Source organism: Staurois parvus, unplaced genomic scaffold, assembly GCF_062004578.1.
Source record: "Staurois parvus isolate SC_StPar_1 unplaced genomic scaffold, SC_StPar_1.0 ptg000147l, whole genome shotgun sequence".
Lineage (NCBI taxonomy): Eukaryota > Metazoa > Chordata > Amphibia > Anura > Ranidae > Staurois > Staurois parvus.
The window spans coordinates 28,684,726-28,709,094 of NW_028317943.1; the positions used below are offsets into that span (position 1 = coordinate 28,684,726).

General features: G+C 45.4%; 1 pseudogene; it reads left to right on the forward strand.

Annotated features, from left to right (window-relative positions):
- The first annotated feature begins 16,044 nt into the window (after positions 1–16,044).
- Positions 16,045–21,578, forward strand: LOC149464861 (galectin-1 pseudogene; annotated as a pseudogene).
- Positions 21,579–24,369: the final 2,791 nt, after the last annotated feature.

Consider the following 24,369-nt stretch of genomic DNA (forward strand, 5'->3'; position numbering starts at 1 on the left):
TCCCTGTACGGCCTCCCATTGCTGCTGTCTCCATCGCCACACTCTGCCATGTGCCACTTTCAGGTCTCCTCACACTGCTGGTGGGTTCCATTTTTTGTCATAGGGTGCTGGCAGATTACGGGCCTCCCATAGCTGCTGCCAGGCCCCTAATCTGCCATGGGCCCCCGTACCGACTCCTCATGCTGCTGCCAGGCCCGTAATCTGTCATGGGCCCCTGTTGTCGCTTGTTGGCATATTCCGCTCGTTCAGATGCTCCTTCTCCTGCTACTCCTCTTCACGGATTCCGTCAGCAGTCTTTCTTGGAATCCGTTTCCAAGAGACAACAGTTTGCGAGCACGCACCAGACGGTGCAGAAACTGAACGTCCTCCTGTCCAAGTTGCTGCTGCCAGGCTTGTAATCTGTCATGCGCCCCTGTACCGCCTCCTCATGCTGCTGCCAGGTCCAGAGTGTGTCATGGGCCCCCGTACCGACTCCAAATGCTGCTGCCAGGCCCGTAATCTGTCATGGGCCCCTGTACCGCCTCCCCATGCTGCTGCCAGGTCCAGATTGTGTCATGGGTCCCTGTACGGCCTCCCATTGCTGCTGCCAGGCCTGTAATCTGCCATGGGCCCCCCTACCGACTCCTCATGCTGCTGCCAGGCCCGTAATCTGCCATGGGCCCCTGTACCGCCTCCTCATGCTGCTGCCAGGTCCAGAGTGTGTCATGGGTCCCTGTACGGCCTCCCATTGCTGCTGTCTCTATCGCCACACTCTGCCATGTGCCACTTTCAGGTCTCCTCACACTGCTGGTGGTTTCCATTTTTGTCATAGGGTGCTGCATGGCCTCCCATTGCTGCTGCCTCCACCGCCACACTGTGGCTCCACACTCTGGTTTTGGCCCCGTGACTGGCCAAATGAGTGAAGTGTGCGGTGATTCTAAGATCGACGGCACTCATCTGCATGTCATACTGCCTGACAGTATTATTTCTCTTCCCCAGCAGACTCCAAGGGCATTTAAATTAAAGGTACAGTGTTCAGCACTAATATTAAGTCTCTCTGAAGCCTAGAAACACCCTTTTTTAAGTTAAATTCACAGCGAATATATTCGACTCGAATCGAATTTTTTCTACGAATTCGCCGAATCAGTCGAATCGAATTTTTGAATACTTCGCTCATCTCTAATCTTCTTAGTAGTTAGCTATACTCCTCCAGGCGGATGAGACCTTTTCTCAGCTATAATCAACCAGACAGGTAGAGACTTCACAATGTGTTTTATGAACCCAAGGCCACGTCTTCAGGTGACCAAAAGAAGAATGTAGTATGTACAATAATACAAGCAGACTCATACAACAGGTTCAAATACTCTTATGTTTGTTTTTTCAGATACAGCAGATACTTACATCTATCTATGCACTAGCATTTGCAAAACAGGCAACATTTGTTAAAAATGTCTGACAGTGAACTTTGCCAGGCACACATCGATCCCAGCGTGGACAGTTTGCCTCTTGGCATTCTACTTGGGAACACAGCCTGCTTGTGCTCCTGTGGTCAGACTTCTGATGACATGCCTCCCCCTTCCCCCTGCACAGCTCTTCACTGTGAAGATGAATGTATTGCTGTTCCTTTGCCTTCTGCTGACATGCCCCCCTGCCCAGCTCACAGTATGTTTCAGTGTCTGCATTTTACACTGGACTGTGTCTATGTTCCATTCAAGCTGATGCTCCCACCTCGCCATTCTCCTCCATCGTCACTAGGAGTCTCCAACCCCACCTCTCTAAGCTCCTTATGCAGCAGAGAACAGAGGTAATGTAATAACTTACAAAAAAAAAGAACTAGAATGTTTTTTTCATATATATTGCACAGAGATCAATTTTTTTATGGTGCTACCTCCCACCAGGCACATTACAAGGCAGAAGATTACTCTGTCCTAAATCCTTCCTGAGGTTTCTTGGGCTGCTAGAATCTACCCCCAGACAAGCACAGCCAGTGACCATAGGAATTTTCCCAATGCAGAAGCAATGGTAGGCAATAGAGAACAGCTGACCAATAGATGGAAGTGAGGGGAGGGTGTTGCATAGGTGACCTGTGGCTCAAAGAATGGGGGAGAGCAGAAGTGACCTGTGGATGGAGGGGGGAGAGCAGAGGTAACCAGTGGCTTGAAGGAGGTGGAAGAGCAGAGGTGACCATTGGATGGAGCAGGTGCAGAGTTGACCAGTGGATGGAAGCGGAACCAGAGGTAGCCAATGGATGGAGGGAGAGACACTAACCACTAGTATACAGGGACACATTGACCAGTATACAGGAGGCACACTGAACATGATTGTACAGGGGGCAAAGGGACCACCAGTATACAGAAGACACACTGAACATGTTTGTACGGGGGGCACATGGACCACCAGTATACAGGGGGCACACTGACCACCATTGTACAGGGCATGCTGAACAGTATACAGGGGACATGATAACAACCAGTATACAGAGGCAGACGTACTTTCAATATACAGGCCATACTGATCACCATTGTATTGGGGGCACTTTGACCACCAATATACAAAGGACACACTGACCACTAGTTTAAAGGGGGAACACTGAAGACCAGTATACAGGAGCACACTGACCACCATTGTACAGAGGCACACTGGCCATCAGTATACAGGGGCACTGACCACCAGTACATACCTCCCAACTTGGGGAGATGGGAGATAGGGACACATTATAGCACAAAGTATATAGGCAAAGGACATGCCCCTGCTACATCTCCATTGTGGACTATTGACACTTTCAACACCAGAATACAGAGGGCACACTGACCACCAGTATGCAGGGGCACACTGACCACCAGTATACAGAGGGCACACTGACCACCACTGTTCAAGGGGCACAGGGACCAAGAGTGTTCAGAAGGCACAATGACCACCAGTAAACAGGGGGCACACTGATCAGAATACAGGGAGTGGCCACTATTATACAGGACAAACTGACCATCATTGTACAAGGGACACACTGAGCACCAATATACAGGGGGGGGTTACACTGTCCATATTCGTACAGGGGGCACACTGATCATCAGTATACAGGGGGCACACTGACCACTATTTTAAAAGGGCACACTGACCACCATTGTACAAGGCATCCACTGATCACGATTGTACAGGAGACATGCTAACCACCGGTATACAGGGGCACGCATGGACCATCAGTATACAGGAACAATACATACAGGGATAAAGTTTATTTTTGCCATTGGGGAGATTTCACTTCACGAAGTGAGAGAAAATCACCAGAACTAGTGTCCCCATTGGAAGATATTCTCATTATTCCTGTTATGAGAACAACCCAAAAGTTGGGATTTTTCTTTTACTTTCACTTTTGGTAATAATGGTAAGCATTAGAGATGAGCGAATTATTCAAAAATTCGATTCGGCTGATTCGCCGAATTTGAGGAAGAAATTCAATTCGATGCGAATTAATTCGCTACGAATTTAACTTATTAAAAGGGTTTCTAGGCTTCAGAGAGCCTTTAAATTAGTGCAGAACACTGTACCTTTAATTTAAATGCCCTTGGAGATGAGGAAGGACAAGGAGAAGGAGAAGGATGAGAAGAAGGAGAAGGATGAGAAGAAGGAGAAGGAGAAGGATGAGAAGAAGGAGAAGGATGAGAAGAAGGAGAAGGAGAAGGAGAAGGATGAGAAGAAAGAGAAGGATGAGAAGATGGAGAAGGAGAAGGATGAGAAGAAGGAGAAGGAGAAGGATGAGAAGAAGGAGAAGGAGAAGGATGAGAAGAAGGAGAAGGAGAAGGATGAGAAGAAGGAGAAGGAGAAGGATGAGAAGAAGGAGAAGGATGAGAAGAAGGAGAAGGAGAAGGATGAGAAGAAGGAGAAGGAGAAGGAGAAGGATGAGAAGAAGGAGAAGGATGAGAAGAAGGAGAAGGAGAAGGATGAGAAGAAGGAGAAGGATGAGAAGGAGAAGGATGAGAAGAAGGATGAGAAGAAGGATGAGAAGAAGGAGAAGGATGAGAAGAAGGATGAGAAGAAGGAGAAGGATGAGAAGAAGAGGGATGAGAAGAAGAAGAAGGATGAGAAGAAGGAGAAGGATGAGAAGAAGGAGAAGGATGAGAAGAAGGATGAGAAGAAGGAGAAGGATGAGAAGAAGGATGAGAAGAAGGAGAAGGATGAGAAGAAGGAGAAGGAGAAGGATGAGAAGAAGGAGAAGGAGAAGGATGAGAAGATGGAGAAGGATGAGAAGAAGGAGAAGGAGAAGGATGAGAAGAAGGAGTTTCAACCGCTGTATGGAGGGAATGTCACAGAACTGTCAGAAATAGGCTATTTCTGACAGTTCTGTGACATTCACTCCATACAGCGGTTTCAACCGCTGTATGGAGGGAATGTCACAGAACTGTCAGAAATAGCCTATTTCTGACAGTTCTGTGACATTCCCTCCATACAGCGGTTGAAACATTGTATCTATTTGTTTCCATTTATGGAAACAAATAGATACAATGTTTCAACCGCTGTATGGAGGGAATGTCACAGAACTGTCAGAAATAGCGGAGCTCTGCAGATACACTTAGCGGAGCTCTGCAGATAGATACAGCGGTTGAAACATAGGCTATGTTTCAACCGCTGTATGAAGTGAATGTCACAGAACTGTCAGAAATAGCCTATTTCTGACAGTTCTGTGACATTCACTCCATACAGCGGTTTCAACCGCTGTATGGAGGGAATGTCACAGAACTGTCAGAAATAGGCTATTTCTGACAGTTCTGTGACATTCACTCCATACAGCGGTTGAAACATTGTATCTATTTGTTTCCATAAATGGAAACAAATAGATACAATGTTTCAACCGCTGTATGGAGGGAATGTCACAGAACTGTCAGAAATAGCCTATTTCTGACAGTTCTGTGACATTCCCTCCATACAGCGGTTGAAACCGCTGTATGGAGGGAATGTCACAGAACTGTCAGAAATAGCCTATTTCTGACACTTCTGTGACATTCACTCCATACAGCGGTTTCAACCGCTGTATGCAGGGAATGTCACAGAACTGTCAGAAATAGCCTATTTCTGACAGTTCTGTGACATTCCCTCCATACAGCGGTTGAAACATTGTATCTATTTGTTTCCATAAATGGAAACAAATAGATACAATGTTTCAACCGCTGTATGGAGGGAATGTCACAGAACTGTCAGAAATAGCGGAGCTCTGCAGATACACTTAGCGGAGCTCTGCAGATACACTTTTTGCCGGCTTGGAATTCCTCTTATTTTCATCCTACTTCTTCTTCTTCTTCATCCTCATCCTCATCCTCTTCTTCTTCTTCTGAGGATGAGGATGAGGATGAAGAAGAAGAAGAAGTAGGATGAAAATAAGAAGAATTCCAAGCCGGCAAAAAGTGTATCTGCAGAGCTCCTCTAAGTGTATCTGCAGAATAGAGGAGCTCTGCAGATACACTTTTTGCCGGCTTGGAATTCTTCTTATTTTCATCCTACTTCTTCTTCTTCTTCTTCTTCTTCATCCTCATCCTCAGAAGAAGAAGAAGAGGATGAGGATGAGGATGAAGAGGAAGAAGAAGAAGAAGAAGAAGTAGGATGAAAATAAGAAGAATTCCAAGCCGGCAAAAAGTGTATCTGCAGAGCTCCTCTAAGTGTATCTGCAGAATAGAGGAGCTCTGCAGATACACTTTTTGCCGGCTTGGAATTCTTCTTATTTTCATCCTACTTCTTCTTCTTCTTCTTCTTCTTCTTCTTCATCCTCATCCTCAGAAGAAGAAGAAGAGGATGAGGATGAGGATGAAGAAGAAGAAGTAGGATGAAAATAAGAAGAATTCCAAGCCGGCAAAAAGTGTATCTGCAGAGCTCCTCTATTCTGCAGATACACTTAGAGGAGCTCTGCAGATACACTTTTTGCCGGCTTGGAATTCTGCTTATTTTCATCCTACTTCTTCTTCTTCTTCTTCATCCTCATCCTCAGAAGAAGAAGAAGAGGATGAGGATGAAGAGGAAGAAGAAGAAGAAGTAGGATGAAAATAAGAAGAATTCCAAGCCGGCAAAAAGTGTATCTGCAGAGCTCCTCTAAGTGTATCTGCAGAATAGAGGAGCTCTGCAGATACACTTTTTGCCGGCTTGGAATTCTTCTTATTTTCATCCTACTTCTTCTTCTTCTTCTTCTTCATCCTCATCCTCAGAAGAAGAAGAAGAGGATGAGGATGAGGATGAAGAGGAAGAAGAAGAAGAAGGAGAAGTAGGATGAAAATAAGAAGAATTCCAAGCCGGCAAAAAGTGTATCTGCAGAGCTCCTCTATTCTGCAGATACACTTAGAGGAGCTCTGCAGATACACTTTTTGCCGGCTTGGAATTCTTCTTATTTTCATCCTACTTCTTCTTCTTCTTCTTCTTCTTCTTCTTCTTCTTCATCCTCATCCTCTTCTTCCTCTTCTGAGGATGAGGATGAAGAAGAAGAAGAAGAAGAAGTAGGATGAAAATAAGAATAATTCCAAACCGGCAAAAAGTGTATCTGCAGAGTTCCTCTATTTCTGACAGTTCTCTGACTTTCACATTTACAGCGGTTGAAACATTGTATCTGTTTCCGAATAAAAACATCTGTATCCTAAATGGAAACAAATAGATACAATGTTTCAACCGCTGTACATGTGAAGGAACTGTCAGAGAACTGTCAGAAATAGCGGAGCTCTCTGCAGGGACACTTTTGCCGGCTGATCGGGAAAAATCCGATTCGCGCACCCGAAGTAGGCTAATATTCGGATTCGACGCGAATCGAATTTTTCCTGAAATTCGAATCGAATTCCACTTCGCCTGGTTCGATTCGCTCATCTCTAGTAAGCATGACAAACAGAGTCTGCCTGACAGAGGCACAGACTGCAAATTAAACCTGAGAAGTGTTCTAATCCCTCTCTACTCGAAAACTAAAACGTTTTGCCTTTAGGTACATTTTAACCCAACATTTTGTTCATCACTACTATTCATTTAATATGGCTTTCAAAATACCAAATACAATAATTTGAAGGTTATATAAAAGGTTTAGCACAATGAAACACCTTCAATAGTTAAATAATACATTTTTGTATGGATTTATATGTTGTAAATCAGGCCAAAAAGAGGGACAACTGAAGAAGAAAACGGGACAGAGATATTCAGTTCCAAAAGAGAGGCAGTCCCTCCAAATGAGGGGCAGTTTAGAAGTAAGCAAACTGCCCATCATTGCACAGGTTCACACTGACCACTAATGTAAGTGGCCACACTGAGAAAGTAATGTTATACATATTCCTCACTCTCACACTCTGTATACTACATAATGCTGACCTATTCACTCTATGTGCTATGTTGTATGTTTCATAATGAAGGGGGCACACTGACTCCTATACACCTGGGAGTTAATTATTTTGTGATGTTGGGGGGTTAACTATTGTGCAGTGCTGGTGGTTAATTAATGTGCAACATGGGTGCTTTGTTACTGTGTTGTGCTTAGAGTTAATTACTATGCCATTGTGGAGGTTAATAACTGTGCAGTGCTGGGAGTTTATTATTATGCCATGCTGGGCGTTAAGTGGTGTGCTATGCAAAGAGGTTAATTGATGTGAAATGTTGTGGTATAATTATTGTGCAGTGCTGGGGATTTATTTTTGTGGAATGCTTGGAATTTTATTATTGTGTTGTGCTGGTGGTTAATCATTGTGGGTTGATTATTGTACTGTGTTTGGAGTTAATTACTGTGCCAAGTTGGGGGGTTAATCATTATGCCTTATGGATTTTCATTATTGTGCCATGCTGGGAGTTAATTATTGTGCCAATCTGGGTGTTAAGGCCTCATGCACACTGGATGCTTTGGCCATCTCTCCTAGATGCCTTTCCTCCTGGCAGCAGCATTTTGGCAGAAAAAATGATTGATGCCTGTAAACTATAGTCACCATAATTGGCATGGATACTCTAGGTAACTGATAAGGTTATCAGGTATCATGGCTGATGGGTAGGTTGGCTACTGACTGGCTGATTGGAACAATGAGATCAGCACCACAACTCTAGTTGCACAAAAAGTCTGTTCACAGAGAAAAGGTATGTGGCCACAGGGAGAAGTGGATGACTGCATGCAACTTACAGGCATTGAGTAAAGGTACAGACTGGACTGTATTTATTGTCTCTATGTATTACTGTCATTGCTTGTTTTTGTCCCCAAATTGTCATTGTCTTTTTCTTGTTGTCAACATATTATCATGATTGCTTTTTTGTTGCCAACATTCTCCAGTGTTTCCCTTTTTGCCTATTTATTGACATAGTTGCTCATTTGTTGCCTATGCTTTGCCATAACTAGACCCTTGTTGCCCATATTTTATCACAATTGCCTATTTTTTTCTCATGTATTGTAGAAAATAACAATTGTTGTCCCTACATTGTCATGACTACCAATTTAGTGCCCAAGTATTGCCCTTGTGTTCCTTTAAGGCGCCCATGGTAGCATTGTCTGTGTCAGGGATCGCGGCTCCAGGGTCAGGGATCGCGGCTTCTCCCCCCGCGCATGCGCACTGGCGGCAGATCACGCCGGGACACAGGCACTAGGTCCCGGCGAGCCGCGGCTGACAGGACGCCGCGCATGCGCAGTAGGAGCCGTGGGCGCGCCTCAGGCATCCAATGACAGCCGGGGGCGCATCCTGGCCGGCCAATGACAGTGCAGGGCGCACTATTTAAAGATGCCCTGCACTGTCACAGATTGCCGCAAGGTCTATCTGTGATCCTGAGTTCCTGTATCCGTTCTAGTGACCCTGATTGCCCTGACTACGCTGCCTTCTCCTGTGATTTGACCTGGATTGCCCTGACTACGCTACCTTCTCCTGTGATTGACCCGGATTGCCCTGACTACTCTGCCTTCTCCTATTCTGACCCCCGGCTTGTCTGACCATTCTACGGACTGACTTACCCTGCTGATCCTGCATGTGACCTGACTACTCTTAGCCCGCCGATTCGGTACCCCGCTTACCCCCACGGGCCCACGGTCCGTTACCACCCTGCTAGGGTCGCCATCCTCTTCACATCTGGCTCTCCTGGTACCTGCATACGTCCTCGGAGGCTTCCTCAGCCACTGGTGGGCCTGCTCGGAGGTCGTGACCTGGCCCGGGTCTGTTATAAGTCCATCCCCAACATCAGGGGCCCTGGTGAAAGCACAGCCCGGGCTTAGACCCCACGCTCTGGGTAGGTCTGTCAGTTGGCAGCCTGAGGCTCCACCTGGCGGATCATAACAGTACCTTGGAAGCCAGGAAGTGGACCGGCGTCCCTAGAGGATATTTGCCAGCACCTGGCAACTTTGACCCAAGCTTTCCAGAATTTCCACAGTCGCTGCGCCCAACTTGAGGACCGCATGGAGTCGTTAGCCCCCCTGACTCCCCCTGCTCAGAGTCCTCCAACTGCGGAATCTCCCGCTACCCCGGCATCCGGAGCAGTTGCCGCGCCCCTAGCTCCTGAACCCCGCGTTCCCCTGCCGGAACGCCTGCACCCTGTATTTTGACTTGCAGCCCCGCACGTTCACCACCGAGACCGTCAAGGTGGGGTTTATAGTCTCTCTCCTTCAGGATGAGCCCCAGGATTGGGCTCACCATCTGATGGAGAAGCACGATCCCCATCTTGATTCCATGACCGAGTTCTTTCAGGCCATGGCTGTTTTGTATGACGACCCTCACCGGGCTGCTTCTGCAGAGGCTACCCTATACTCTCTACGGCAAGGCCACCGGGCAGCCGAAGAGTACGCGTCCGATTTTAGGCGTTGCATGGGAGATACCAGATGGAACGATGCGGGATTATGTCACCAGTTCCTCATCGGGCTGTCTGAGTCTCTCAAAGATGAACTAGCACGAGTAGGCCTACCTGACTCCCTGGAAAAACTGATTGAGTTGGCCATTCAAATTGACCGTAGACTAAGGGAACGTCGGCTGGAAAGGAGCAGCCAGGGTCAAAGGGTGGCATGGATTCCACCGAGAGAAACAGCTCCAGCCCCAGGGAACCATACCCGAAGCGCGGAACCAGGGGACACCCCGGAACCCATGCAACTGGGACTGGCCCGTTCCCACTTATCGGTCGAGGAACGGCAGAGGAGACGATCACAGAACCTATATCTGTACTGCGGGGAAGCTGGTCACCAGGTGCGCTCCTGTCCTGCAAAAATGAGTAAGTCCGCTTCCTTTTCTTTTACTTTACCTGCAGGAAGGGGTGATCAGTCAAGTTACCTGGCCATACCTGTGTCTTTACAGCTCCCCGGAGGAACATTGTCGGTGACCGCAATCGTTGACTCAGGAGCATGTAGTTGTTTCATCGATCTGACTTTTGCCCACCGGCAAAAAATCCCTCTCAAGACCAAAGAAAGGGGGTTCAACATCTTCTTGGCAGATGGGTCCAGTATAAAATCCGGGGTGGTGGACCAGGAGACACCTCCCATTTTTACCACGATGGCAGACTATCACCAGGAGTTCCTCCGTTTGGATGCCATCGCATCCCCCCTTTTTCCAGTCATTCTGGGGCTCCCTTGGCTGCGGGCCCATAACCCCCAGATTGACTCGGAAAAGGGAACAGTTTAATTTCGGTCACCTTACTGTCTGAGTCACTGCCACGTCACAGGAACCGTGGTTCCCCGGTTCCTCCTGTGCTTGGATGGCGATACCGATCTATCCCAGGTTATTCCTCCGGCCTACCATGACTTCTTAGACGTTTTCAGTAAGCGGGGAGCTGACATTCTTCCTCTGCACCGTTCATACGATTGCTCCATAGACCTCCTACCCGGATCTGAAATCTCGTTTGGCCGTATCTTTCCTTTATCAGAAATGGAATTGGGAGTACTGAGGGAATATATTGACGAAAACCTTCGGAAGGGATTTATTCGCCCATCCACATCCCCAGCCGGGGCCGGGTTGTTCTTCGTAGAAAAGAAGGACAAATCGTTACGGCCCTGCATAGACTACCGTGATCTGAACAAAATAACGGTAAAGAATCGCTATCCCTTACCCCTAGTCCCCGAGTTCCTCCAGAGATTGAGGTCAGCAATGATATTCACTAAATTAGACCTGCGGGGGGCATATAACCTTGTTCGTATCAGGGAGGGGGATGAGTGGAAGACGGCTTTCCGTACGAGATTCGGTCACTATGAGTATTTGGTGATGCCGTTCGGGCTCTGTAACGCACCGGCAACCTTCCAACATTTTATCAACGATGTCTTTCGTGATTTCCTCGATGTTTTCGTGGTGGTTTATTTGGATGACATCCTAATTTTTTCTCCCTCACTGGAGGTTCATCGAGGTCACGTGTTACGGGTATTAGAACGGTTGCGTCAACACGGGCTATACGCTAAGGCAGAAAAGTGCTGTTTCGAACAGCGCAAAATCACGTTCTTGGGACTGGTTCTCTCTTCCGCGGGGGTCGCGATGGATCCCCAGAAAGTCACGGCGATCTTAGATTGGCCAATACCCACCGACAAAAAGGGGGTACAGCGTTGCATCGGCTTTTTTAACTTTTATAGAAAGTTTGTTAGGAACTTCTCCGGTCTGGTCTCCCCAATCACGCAACTGACGAAACAAGGGGTCCGCTTTAAGTGGACTTCTGAAGCTCAGACGGCATTCGAAAAGCTCAAGAAATTGTTCACCTCTGCTCCCATTCTCTGCCATCCGGATTCTTCTCTCCCATATGTTTTGGAAGTGGACGCCTCCGAAAACGCGGTAGGAGCGGTTTTATCCCAAAGGAATGGTACCAAGGAACTACTGCATCCTGTGGCGTTCTTCTCCAGGAAGTTGACATTGGAGATCGGGAGCTCCTGGCCATTAAATCCGCTCTTGAAGAATGGAGGTATTTACTGGAAGGAGCCACACACCCAATCCTAATATTCACAGATCACAAAAACCTTGAATATTTAAGAACGGCAAAATGACTGAGACCTCGCCAGGCGAGATGGGCTCTTTTCTTTTCTCGGTTTATATTCCATATAACGTACCGACCCGGTACTAAGAATACAAAACCAGACGCTCTGTCCCGCATGTTTGAGGACCCCGACGACGCAGTGTTACCTGACACCATCTTACCTTCCGGAAGCTTCCTCGCTCTACAAACGGAACTTCGCTCCAGACTTCTCGATGCTTCTGTAAGACTGCCAGTTCCATCTGGGTCACCCCTCCAGAACCGCGGTGGGCTGTTTTGGAAGGAAGACTGGATCATGGTCCCAGAAGAAGTTCGAACCTTGGTCCTGGGGCACTGCCACGACCATCCAATGGCGGGTCACTTCGGGGTTACGAAAACTCTGGAACTACTACAGCGCTCGTTCTGGTGGCCGGACATGATCAAGGACTGCGAGCGTTACGTCCAGACCTGTCCCATCTGCCAAAGGAACAAGCCCTCCAGGAGCAGGGCATGGGGATTGTTACGTCCATTGCCTATACCCAAGCGGGCCTGGCAAATGATAGCCATGGATTTTGTGGTCGAACTCCCACCATCCCAAGGCTACACAGCAATAATGGTGATCGTCGACCGCTTCTCAAAGATGGCACATTTCGTACCCCTGGAAAAGACCCCATCGGCACCAGAAACGGCACGGATCTTCATTAAGGAAGTAGTGAGGCTTCATGGGGTCCCCGAAGATACAGTGTCAGATCGGGGAGTCCAATTCACCTCCAGGTTCTGGAACGCCTTATGTAAAGCGCTGGGAATCAAGCTGTCGCTTTCATCCGCTTACCATCCTCAGACCAACGGCCAAACAGAGAGGACCAACCAAACCCTAGAACAGTACCTACGATGCTACACATCCTACCTTCAGGATGACTGGCTGACGTTGTTTTCGTACAACAACTCGAATCACTCAGCTACGGGACAATCCCCTTTCTTTTCCAATTACGGGTATCATCCCACATTCCTCCCTGATCTGATGCCTGAAAATCCGGTACCTGCGTCTCAAGACATCTTGAACTTCTTTTCTGTCAATAACAAAACGATTCAGGAAGCCATCGCTAAAGCCCAAGAGGACAGTAAAAGGGCGTTCGACAGGAAAAGAAGAGGAGAGTTACTGCTTCAACCGGGGGATCAGGTTTGGCTGGCTACGACCAACTTGAAGATGCTGTGTCCTTCGAGGAAGCTAGGACCCAAGTACATTGGCCCGTTTCCGGTGGCCTACAAACTCGAGCTTCCGCGAACCTTCAAGATACATCCTGTGTTCCATGTGTCTCTCCTGAAACCATCCAGACCAGATCCCTTCCCGGACCGTGAATCCAGACCTCCCGAGGCAGTCACCATAGGTGAACAGGAGGAATATGAAGTGGAGACTATCCTCAGTTGCCGAAAGAGGGGGGGCCAGACACAGTTCCTGTTAAAATGGAAGGGTTATGGCCCTGAGGAGAACTCATGGGAACCCACCCAGAACATTCACGCACCCAGGCTCATCCGGGAATTTTTTCGTAGTCACCCGCGGTGGAGAGATCAGTGGGGCTCCCGGAGGGTGCCCATAGGGGGGGGGGCAATGTCAGGGATCGCAGCTCCAGGGTCAGGGATCGCGGCTTCTCCCCCCGCGCATGCGCACTGGCGGCAGATCACGCCGGGACACAGGCACTAGGTCCCGGCGAGCCGCGGCTGACAGGACGCCGCGCATGCGCAGTAGGAGCCGCGGGCGCGCCTCAGGCGTCCAATGACAGCCGGGGGCGCATCCTGGCCGGCCAATGACAGTGCAGGGCGCACTATTTAAAGATGCCCTGCACTGTCACAGATTGCCGCAAGGTCTATCTCTGATCCTGAGTTCCTGTATCCGTTCTAGTGACCCTGATTGCCCTGACTACGCTGCCTTCTCCTGTGATTTGACCTGGATTGCCCTGACTACGCTACCTTCTCCTGTGATTGACCCGGATTGCCCTGACTACTCTGCCTTCTCCTTTTTTTTTTTTTTTAATTTAGATATTTATTAAATTTTTCATATTAATACAAATACCCATAAAGGGAAACAATTCACATATAAATAGACATTTATAACATTTCTACATTTCCCCTTCTAAAAGCTCTTTTCTTTTCCAACCCACCCCACACCCTTCCCACCCCCCCTCCCCCCTCCTTCCCCTCTGCAGACTCTAACCCATTCTAATCTCTCGAGGCATATTAACTTTTAGATAACGTCCTAGTTTATAGTTTTCTATATTTCTCTTTCAATCCTGCTTTTTCCCACTTTTCCCATCTCATATAATATACTCCCATCCTATCTTCCTGCATATGGTATGATTTTTCCATTCTACCAATCTGGTTTACTCTATTAATCGATGATAGAAATGTTCCAAAATCTGGAAAAAACGATAAAACATGAAATGACAGCTGTTCGGAATGACTTAGGACACCTGTTATCGAGAGTGGAAGAAACAGAGGAAAAAGTTAAAAACCAGGCCCAAACCATAGATAATCTAGAGAAAAAAATAACTTACTTGGAGAATACCCAGAAAAAATTGCTCTATAGGATGGAAGTTCAAGAAAATAAAGAAAGAAGATGTAACCTTAGAGAACGAGGAATTCCAGAGCATGTAAAACGGGAATCACTATATGACCTAGTTGTAAAAATTCTAAACTCCATAAGACACAGACCTGAAACAGACGGGATTAGACTGGATGGAGTGTTTAGAATAGGAAAGTTTAATCAAGCTGTGGAGAAGGAAAGATCAAGAGATACAGTGGTCCAGTTCCAAAGGTTTGGGGTCAAAGATGAGATATGGAGGAAGATTAAAGGAAGATCATTAATTAAGTATGGAGACTTAAATATCCAAATTTATACTCTGCCTTCTCCTATTCTGACCCCCGGCTTGTCTGACCATTCTACGGACTGACTTACCCTGCTGATCCTGCATGTGACCTGACTACTCTTAGCCCGCCGATTTGGTACCCCGCTTACCCCCACGGGCCCACGGTCCGTTACCACCCTGCTAAGGTCGCCATCCTCTTCACATCTGGCTCTCCCGGTACCTGCATACGTCCCCGGAGGCTTCCTCAGCCACTGGTGGGCCTGCTCGGAGGTCGTGACCTGGCCCGGGTCTGTTATAAGTCCATCCCCACCATCAGGGGCCCTGGTGAAAGCACAGCCCGGGCTTAGACTCCACACTCTGGGTAGGTCTGTCAGTTGGCAGCCTGAGGCTCCACCTGGCGGATCATAACAGTCTGACTGCACCCAGATTGAGTGTCCCTTCAGAAGAGGGTCCAGTGCTGCAAAGATAACCTGGTTGCTCTGAGCTCAGGATGTTTATTGAGGACTTTCTTGACCACATTCCTGAACCACCAAAGATTGCAACACACACACACCAGCCTGATAGACATGCATCTATTGTAAGGACTTTCCAGTGGTAGGGAAAGAATTAATTCCACTCTGTCAGAGCTGCGGTAGTGGACCACCAAGATAAGGAAATTCTTGTTTGGCTAGATAGGAGCATGGGAAAGTTGAGGGAAAGAACTTGCTTTTTTCATGATGCCAGGAATGTTTTGTTTGAGAGGTCTTGAATGCATTTGGGTGAAGGGTACTGCCTCAAAAAAGTTGAACATATGGCCTTAATTTTTCATTGTACAATTTCTTTTGGATCTCAGTTGATTAGCATGAACTTTTAGAAAAAGAGATAAGACCTTTGCTGGAGATTCTGATTGACCAGAATCAGATCCAAGTATTCCAGGTGATGGGATGGCTGGAGAGCAGATGTGTTGAAACTGTTCACCCAGCCAAAAGAATGGAGCAGCTGAATTGCCTAGTGGACCTTTTCTAAGAGTTGTAAGAGGGATAAATCCTTCAGGAGAAGGTCATCCAGATAGCCTGTGACTTGGAGTTCTGTTAAGACCTTTGTGAAAACCCTAGATGCAGAGGACAGACTAAAGGAAAAGTGAGACAAACTGGAAATAGTTGTCTGCCATTGCAAACAATAGAAAAAGCTGATTAGGTGGTTAAATGGGACCAGGCAGATAGATATCTTTGATGTCTACAGATGCCATGCATTTCCCTTGTTTCAGAGAGGCTATCACTGAGCCATCTGCATTCCAGCTAGGTTTCTAACACAGCCACAGCCGCTGGACGCGAACATGTGTGAATCAGGAGACTTGGCTCCCCTAGCAGCCTTGGCCCCTAGATGTCCATCCACCCTCTCCATCAGCCTCCAGGATCTCTACCAGGACGACATCTACTCTGAGACACATGCCTTTATCCGCTACTATCTAGTGAGTTACCCAGTTATCTTGTGCAATTAAACTACCTTCTAATACTGAACTTAGTCTGGCACCCTCTCTTCTTTTCTCCTCCATGTACGCAGTCCAGTTTTACTCTAAGGGTGCTGCCTCCTGATGTTGCTGATTACACCATACCACTTAACTGTATAATATGGACCACTCCCTTATAATTATAATTATTATTATACAGTGTTTATATAGCGCCAAAGGGTTTGCACAGCGCTGTACATCAGAGTGGGGGGACAGTACATGAGACAATACAGTAACAATACAATACACGAGGGGTTCGAGGGCCCTGCTCTTTCGAGCTTACAATCTAGGAGATAATAATTTGGACTATAAAGTCTCCCTTTCTCTCCAGTGCCAATACCTATCATTTTTTTATTACTGACCCTGCATATTCCGTGCAAAATTTTGGAATTTGAAGGAATTTATGGAGAGATTTTAAGTCCAGAGTCGGATGAATCACCAGGAACAGGTTTCAGAAAAAGCCCTTGAACATTTCTTGTGGAGGTACTGGCACAACATTTCCCTGGGACAAGTGGTGGTTCAGGGTGTTCTGCAACTCTGTCCTGTGGCAGTTTTTGGCTGATTTGAAAGAAAGAAGTAGTGATGTGGTAGAGATGTATACTCTGTCTTGTTTCTTTTTGAAACCACAGGACTAGGACATCTGTATCCGATGTCCCCCTACTCTTAGAAATAAGAACACCCCTTCATTGTGAAGAGGGAAATGTGAAACGCTTGCTGGTCTTTGTGGGCCAATCCTTGTGCTGAAAAGAATGGCTGGATTTTGATGTTGTAGCCTGGTTAGAGCTCTGTGTTTAGAAGACTTAAGGGCACCTGAGGAGGCAGGTTTTGGGACCTTCTGCTGTGGAAATAAAACCTTCCCACCTGTGGCCTCTTTAATGAACTGGTCAAGTACCAAACAGACATTTTCCTCAAAAGGGCATGTGTGTGAGGTGCCTTTTGCAGGCACCTTTTGCTGTCCAATCTTTAAGCCATAAGATTCTGAGCCTGTGAATGGAGATTATTCTAGAGATATATCCCATGATATGTTTCAGGGCATCCACACAAAAAGCAGAGAGAAAGCTACTGCTGTAATTGCTCTGTAACAGCACATTCCTTACATACAGGGTATTGTTGGTTATTCATTATTCTAGTCCAGTTAGCTCCAGTTTGACATAATTAAATTGTAGCAAGAGCTGGTTGCGGGGCTGGGACTGCCAGGTTATAGATAGCATTTGAGAGCATCTCAAATTTTCTATCTATAGAATCTTTGAAGGAAGAAACATCTTCTATAGATATGTTAAGATGTTTGTTTAGGAAAGAGATGGCAGGATCAACCACAGGAATAGCTGGCTTCTTTTGAAAAAGCCTTTTCCACTGGATAGAGTTCAGCAAACATTTTGGAGGGAGTGAAAATCCTTTCTGTGGAACTAACTGTGGAAAGAGGTAGACATTTTTCAACAGCTCCCTCTTCAACACAATGACAATGTGGAGCAGAGAAATCCTCTGCAGCTTCTTTCACCACTGCATCAATATCCTCTTCATTCCCTTCTGTCTCTTCATCCTCTAGGACTAGCATATCAGAATCTAACTTGAGTTGAGAAACTGTAATTAGAGAACAGCCAGGGCAATTTTGAGCTCTGGACAAAGATGGCTGTAATCTGGCCACAGAATTGTGGCATAGATGTCTGGTAGGCTGCTTGTTGTGTGCCTGAAATAGAGCTGGAATTGAATAGTCCTTCTCCTCTGCAATGGACCTTTGTTGTGTGGGCCTTTGGCAGAGCGAATGTCACCTACAATTTTGTATTGACTCTTTTTCACCTGGTCACTGCCATTGGTAAAAAGTGAGGGTATTCATCTGTAAGGTTCTAACAAGGTAGGGTGCAGAGTATAAGGTAAGAGTACAAGATAACCCAGGTGTACACCATCCTGTAATGAATCTATGTGTTGAAGGGGCAAGAGGAAGTACCTGAGTACCTTAGTGTTCTAGGCGTAAGTGGAATTAAACTGTGACTCCAATGGTGTGCTGTAACAACTTGTTATCCTCCGAAGACTAAGCTCTAGGTGGTTGAGTTTAAGTTAGAAAACTTTATACTGTGAATTTAATACATTCCAAAGATAGTCCTGTATCTACTGTAACAGTCAGAAATACAATACTAAATGGCATATAAAGTCCAGACTTCACCCAGCACAGTGGGTATACCCCCTAAAGTGATCTTCAGGCACTGGGTTCCATAGTGATGACCCACATCCCAACCTGTATAGCATCCTGTGGCTGACTCAGCTCATTGCACCAAGTGCCAAGGGGAGCACCCATACAGAATCCAATGCCCAAAGCAACATCCCCTCAGCATGGGGTCTGGATACAGTTTCCAAGGTGTTACACTGATTCTATAGTGGCATGTGAAGATAGTGAGGATGAATGAAAAAATCAAAGATAAAATAAAAAAGGAAAATAGACTAGTTAACGTGGTTATAAAGTCTAACCATATTTTTATCTTAATGCATTCCTTGCAATAAGGTAAAAACATGTTTAGGCATCAGTATCCCCCCTTACCCCCCTTTCTTTTATTTACTAGAGCCCTCATTTGATCCAGCCAGGGCTGCTGTTAGAAACCACGAGGCCCCAAACAGCCAACCTGGTAGGTCCTCCTCCCCCCAAAAAACAGTTTACTGTGCTTTAATTAGGAACATAGTGACTGAGTGGTATCAATCACTTTTTGTGATCATTTAGGAAAGGCAGGGGCTGGTAAATGTGACATATTTTCTGGACTGAAAGAGCAAACGATCCACTCCAGGCGAGTGCCGAATCTGTATAACCCCTCCACAGACACGCAGGTGCTGGCCCAATCCGTGATCACAGAAGCAATGGAAAAACGGAATGGTTGGCCGCACAAACAGCAATGTGGTGGATGAAATCCTTTATTGGAATCCTTTACATGCAATATGATAAGAACATGACAGCTTCAAGACAGTACAGAGGAGCAGACATATTTTCCGGACCCTTCCTCCACTCTCCATCCTGAAGCATCCAGTTGTGTGCTTGCAGCTGCCAGCGGTAAGGAGGGGAGGGAATGCAGCAGCAGTGAGGGGGTGAGGACACACGGGGGGGGCCTGGACAACAGAGGCAAATGTTTGATGCAAGGGAGGTTGATAGGTGCAGTGGGAGGGAATTACTGGAACTGATCCCCTGTATGGCTTTCTCTGCAGCAGGTGAAAAACAGTGGGATGTAGAAGAGAACAAGTCAGCTTTCAGCTGCTGCAGAGGTAGCCATACAGGGGAATGGTTCCAGTAATTGTGCCCCCATACTGTGCCAATCACCCTCACTGCCCACATTCGATTCACTTAGCTGCTTGGGCATCCTACTGGCCTGGGCCCCGTACAGGAGGACTGGTGGTACCCCTTTATCCACAGCCCTGGATCAAGCACTGCATATGTCTGCAGCTCTTCTTTGCTTTTAGTTCCGGGTCTCACAGGCTTTGCTGGGGCATTGGGAGCCAACGGCTCCCACTGCTGTCAATCAAAGCCAGTGACGAATGAGCGGGGGGCAGGGCCAAGTCCCACTGTCTGTCTCAATGGACTCAGACAGCAGGGCTCAGGAGCAAGCATGCACAAGTGCTGCCTATGGAGGCACTAGACAGACAGGAGGAGCTTTTTTTAAGTTTTAGGTTTACTATCACTTTAAGCCTAGGCTGATTTTCTCTGTGAAGGAGAAGATGTCCATCACCTTAGAGACTAGCATAAAAATGAAGACTCGCAGAGTGGGGTAGAGTTATAGGGGAAGCACCCTAGGAGAGCAAGTACTGAAAAGCTTGTCAATGTTCAATCACCTGTATATAACCCATGATGTATGAATGGATGATTGTAGATTGGCATAATATTCTGTAATTTGAATTACCATGATAATAATCACAAAAATGATTTTCAGTTCAGATTTTCACATTTTTATCTCTGATATTATGCCAGTATCATAAATATTACCACGGTCTAGTTTTCAAATATGTGTATTTATTTTACAGGAACATAATTTAAAATGTATTTCCACTTATGTAGTCAGATTTGAGTAAACTGTGCTTTGTTTTTGCACTCAGCATATATAAAAATAATAAAAAAAAATATTTTTTACCATTTTTCTGTGTGTTTGTTTACAGCAGGATATTGACAGACTGCAAACTACTCTGGACAATCTGAAATGAACTTAATCTCTCACCACTGACAAAGATGGATACACAACTAGTTCCCCTTCATTAACATAGAATAGATGACCAGCTTTTAAATTTTGAACTCTTTATTAGAACACTTTTTAAAGCTAGTTTATAACTGATAATGAGATCTTCCTACACATTACAGACAGGGTACTTACGGCAAACATTAACCACTTGCCCTCCAGAGGATTTACCCCCCTTACTGACCAGGCCATTTTTTGTGATATGACACTGTGTTAATTTAACTGACAATTGTGTACATAAATTCAATTTATTTCCTTTTTCCCCCCACAAATAGAGCTTTCTTTTGGTGGAATTTGACTACCTCTGCTTTGTTTATTTTTTGCGCTATAAACAAAAAAAGACCGATAATTTTGCAAAAAATATATATTTTTGACTTTTTGCTATAAAACATTCCTGGAACCCGGTGACTGACATCTCTAGCCACCAATAGCAGCACAGGTAGGGTGGTGCGCTTGTCCCCTACCCAGAAATGCAAATCACATATATATACATGATTTTGTGCAGCCCTGCTGCCCTGTAGCAGTACTTCTGCTATAGGGCGGAGGGCAAGTGTTTAAGTCTCCCGCTCACTCTGCATAGTAGTGGAAACAAGGCATTTTCAGAAAAGAGCTATTTAAATCAGCATTTCAACAAGTGTCTCTGATAAGGAAGCTCCTTTATAACCTCAGCCTCAAACCTGGTCACTGGGTGGAGGTGGAGAGCTTCATTCCAGAGAACTGTAAAGAGTTTGCCATAATCTTGGGAACAGATGAGAAGAACCTTATGCTACACTTTAGTCCTTGATTTGACTATCTTGAAGACGAGTGCACGATAGTCTTGAACTCAATGGTGGACAATGTCTGGGGAGAAGAGCAGAGGGAAAGTTCCTTCCCCTTCCAGGAGGGATCAGACACCATGGTTTGCTTCCAGTTTGAGCTACATAAGATCACCATATTATTACCTACCGGATATTCTTTCTCATTTCCAGTCCACTTTACCATAGAAGAGATCTCGTTCTTGGCCGTGGGAAACCTTCAGCTCAAGTCCATTACACTAAAATGAATAATTCAGCAATGGATGAGCCTCCTGTCCCACATGTCCATATCCAGGCTCTGTGAAATGGCCAGAGTGGATGAAGAGGTTTTTCCTGTTTTATAACCCCCCTCCCTGTGACGTGCCCCCCAAAGGTGAACCAGACAATTACACCTCCTGGGAAATTTTCATTCACAAGATAAGTTAATCATATGATTACAAACCAGAATGAATAAAAAAATTCTGATTAAAAAAACTTTTTATAAATTATTTTTTATATATTAATATCAAAAACCAGATGACAGTCTCAGTACCGATCCACACAAAAAACAGAAATTAAAAACAAGAGTAATTATTATTAATAAAACAATTAATATCCCAGTCGACATTCAAACTGTATGGAACATAAGTCTTAAGCTCATAAATCCAATTGACTTCAAGAGGAGATACCTCTCTTTTGGCATTACTTCCTCTCCAATGGGGAATGTACTTATCAATAGCAAGTAAGGCAGTTCATTCAGGATTCTTATTATGGGATTTTGCATAGTGACGTGAAACACTATACCATTTGAAACCCTTCCTAATGTTTGCAATGTGCTCAGTGAGGCAAATATGTAGTTCCCTAGTAGTACGTTCAATATATTGCTTACCACAAGGACAGATAAGCATATATACTACATTTTTAGTGTGGCAGGTAATAAAGGGGTGAATGTCATAAGTCCTCAAGGTTTGAGTAGAATGAAAGTTAGATATCTTCTTATCCCTAAGTTTATTGATCTTGCACATAGTGCGCTTCCTGCAAGGAACAAAACCTTTATAATCGTGAAAAAATGTTGGACATATAGAGGGATCATAGATGTTAGGAGCCACCCTATTTCTGAGTGATGGGACCCCCCTGAAAATGACTGATGTTTTTTCTGGCAAAATAGGGCCCAGTAATTGAGCATCCTTTAATACTGGCCAATGCTTCTTAATGATTTGTTTAACCTTATAGTGTTGTTCAGAAAAAGAAACAATAAGTGAAAGACCAAAAGAACTAAGATCGACAGACACTTTAGGTCTTTCAACCAGTAGAGAGTTCTTATTAATCGCAGTCACCTCCGATATCTAGATCACCTCTATCCAGATCTACCTCATTGTAACCCTTTTCAATAAATCTGGATTTAAGAAATTTGGTCTGCTCCAAAAAATCTTGACTGCGGGTGCAATTACGTCTCAAATGTAAAAATTGACTCTTTGGCACCGAGGCCACGCGAGAGGGATGATGGCAACTCCCCTTTGGTATGAGGCTATTTCTATCTGTGGGTTTAAAAAAAGATAGAGGTGCTAATAGTTTCATTTTGTATGTTAATTTGAAGATCCAGGAACGTCAACTGATTGATACTAGCTTCATAAGACAAGAATATACCCCTATCATTCGCATTGAGAAGATCTATATAGGAGCTTAAAGAGTCCAAATCACCCTCCCAAATCAAAATTGCATCATCGATGTAATGCTTTCATAATTTGCTTTCATAATATAAGTTCCAATCTCCTATCTTTAAATACTGTATCCTTCTTCCACATGGCCATAAACAAATTGGCCATGCTGGGGGCAAATTTAGCCCCCACAGCAACACCTTCACATTGTAGATAATAGGAGCCACCAAACCAGAAATAGTTGTGGCTTATAGAGAATTCCAACATACCTACAATGAATTCTTTCTGCTCTGGTGGGATGGAAGAATGTTGGTACAGATGATAGTGTACCGCTTCGAACCCTTGTAGATGGGAGATAACAGTATACAGTGATGTAACATCAGCTGTAGCTAAAATGTAGCTGGGTTTCCATTGATTATGTGTCTGGTGTCCTTCAAATAGACATGGGGGAATTAAACACTAGTGGTTGCAAGTAGTAATCAATATATCTCCCAACTTGGGATGTGATGGAATTTATCGCGCTAATGGTGGGCCTACCAGGGGGTGAGTTAAAGACTTTTGTATCTTTGATCTTTGGCAGGTTATACAGCACTGGCACCCTAGGAGTTAAAGGCACCAGGAATGCTTTTTCTTTCTTATTAAATATACCTTTCTTGAAACCTTTATCTACCAGATTTTTAAGGTCCTTCTTATACTTATGTGTTGGATTATGTGATAATTTAAGGTATGTAACCTTATCTGCCAGAATTCTAAACATTTCTGTATTATAATCATCCTTATTCAGGATGACTATACCGCACCCTTTGTCTGCGGGGCGGATAACTATATTCTTTCTGGCACAAATTTGATCTATGCCCAACTTAATATCTGTGGTCTAACCTGTCTATATTTTAACATATCTATATCTTTCAAGACCAAATCTTTGAACAAAAGTAATGAGGGATATAAATTCGTTGGAAGGTTGAATAAAGAGGCATTAGACAAATTTGAATGTGTAACCTAAAATGCAATCTCATTGGAGTTTTGAATGGGATTGACATCAAATATCTTTCAACATTTACTTATCGTACATACTTTTGCACTGTGAATGTCTGGAACTTACAGGGGTAGTTTGCAAATTTGAATCCTTTATTTAGGGTGACTTCTTCCTGTGAGAAGGTTACCTCACTAAGATTGTAAATACCTGTCAGGGAATGGGAAGATCGCTGCGGCGATCAAATCCGCACATGCGTAGAGAACTGACAAAACGTACAGGCAGGCGGGCACTAGGACCCAGGCGCGCCTGTCACCAATGACGGCGCTGGGCAAGCACTAGGACCCAGGAGCACCTGTCAGGAGTCGGGCAGGCTATTTAAACCCAGCTCTTGCAATGCTCAAGTGCCGTATGGTCTTTCCTGTGTTCCTGTGAGTTTACTTTGCTGCTGACCCTGCCTGATCCTGATCTGCTGACTTCTCCTGCTCTGACCCCTAGCTTCCCTTACCATTCTCCTGCCTGCTCCTGCACTTTTGATCTGC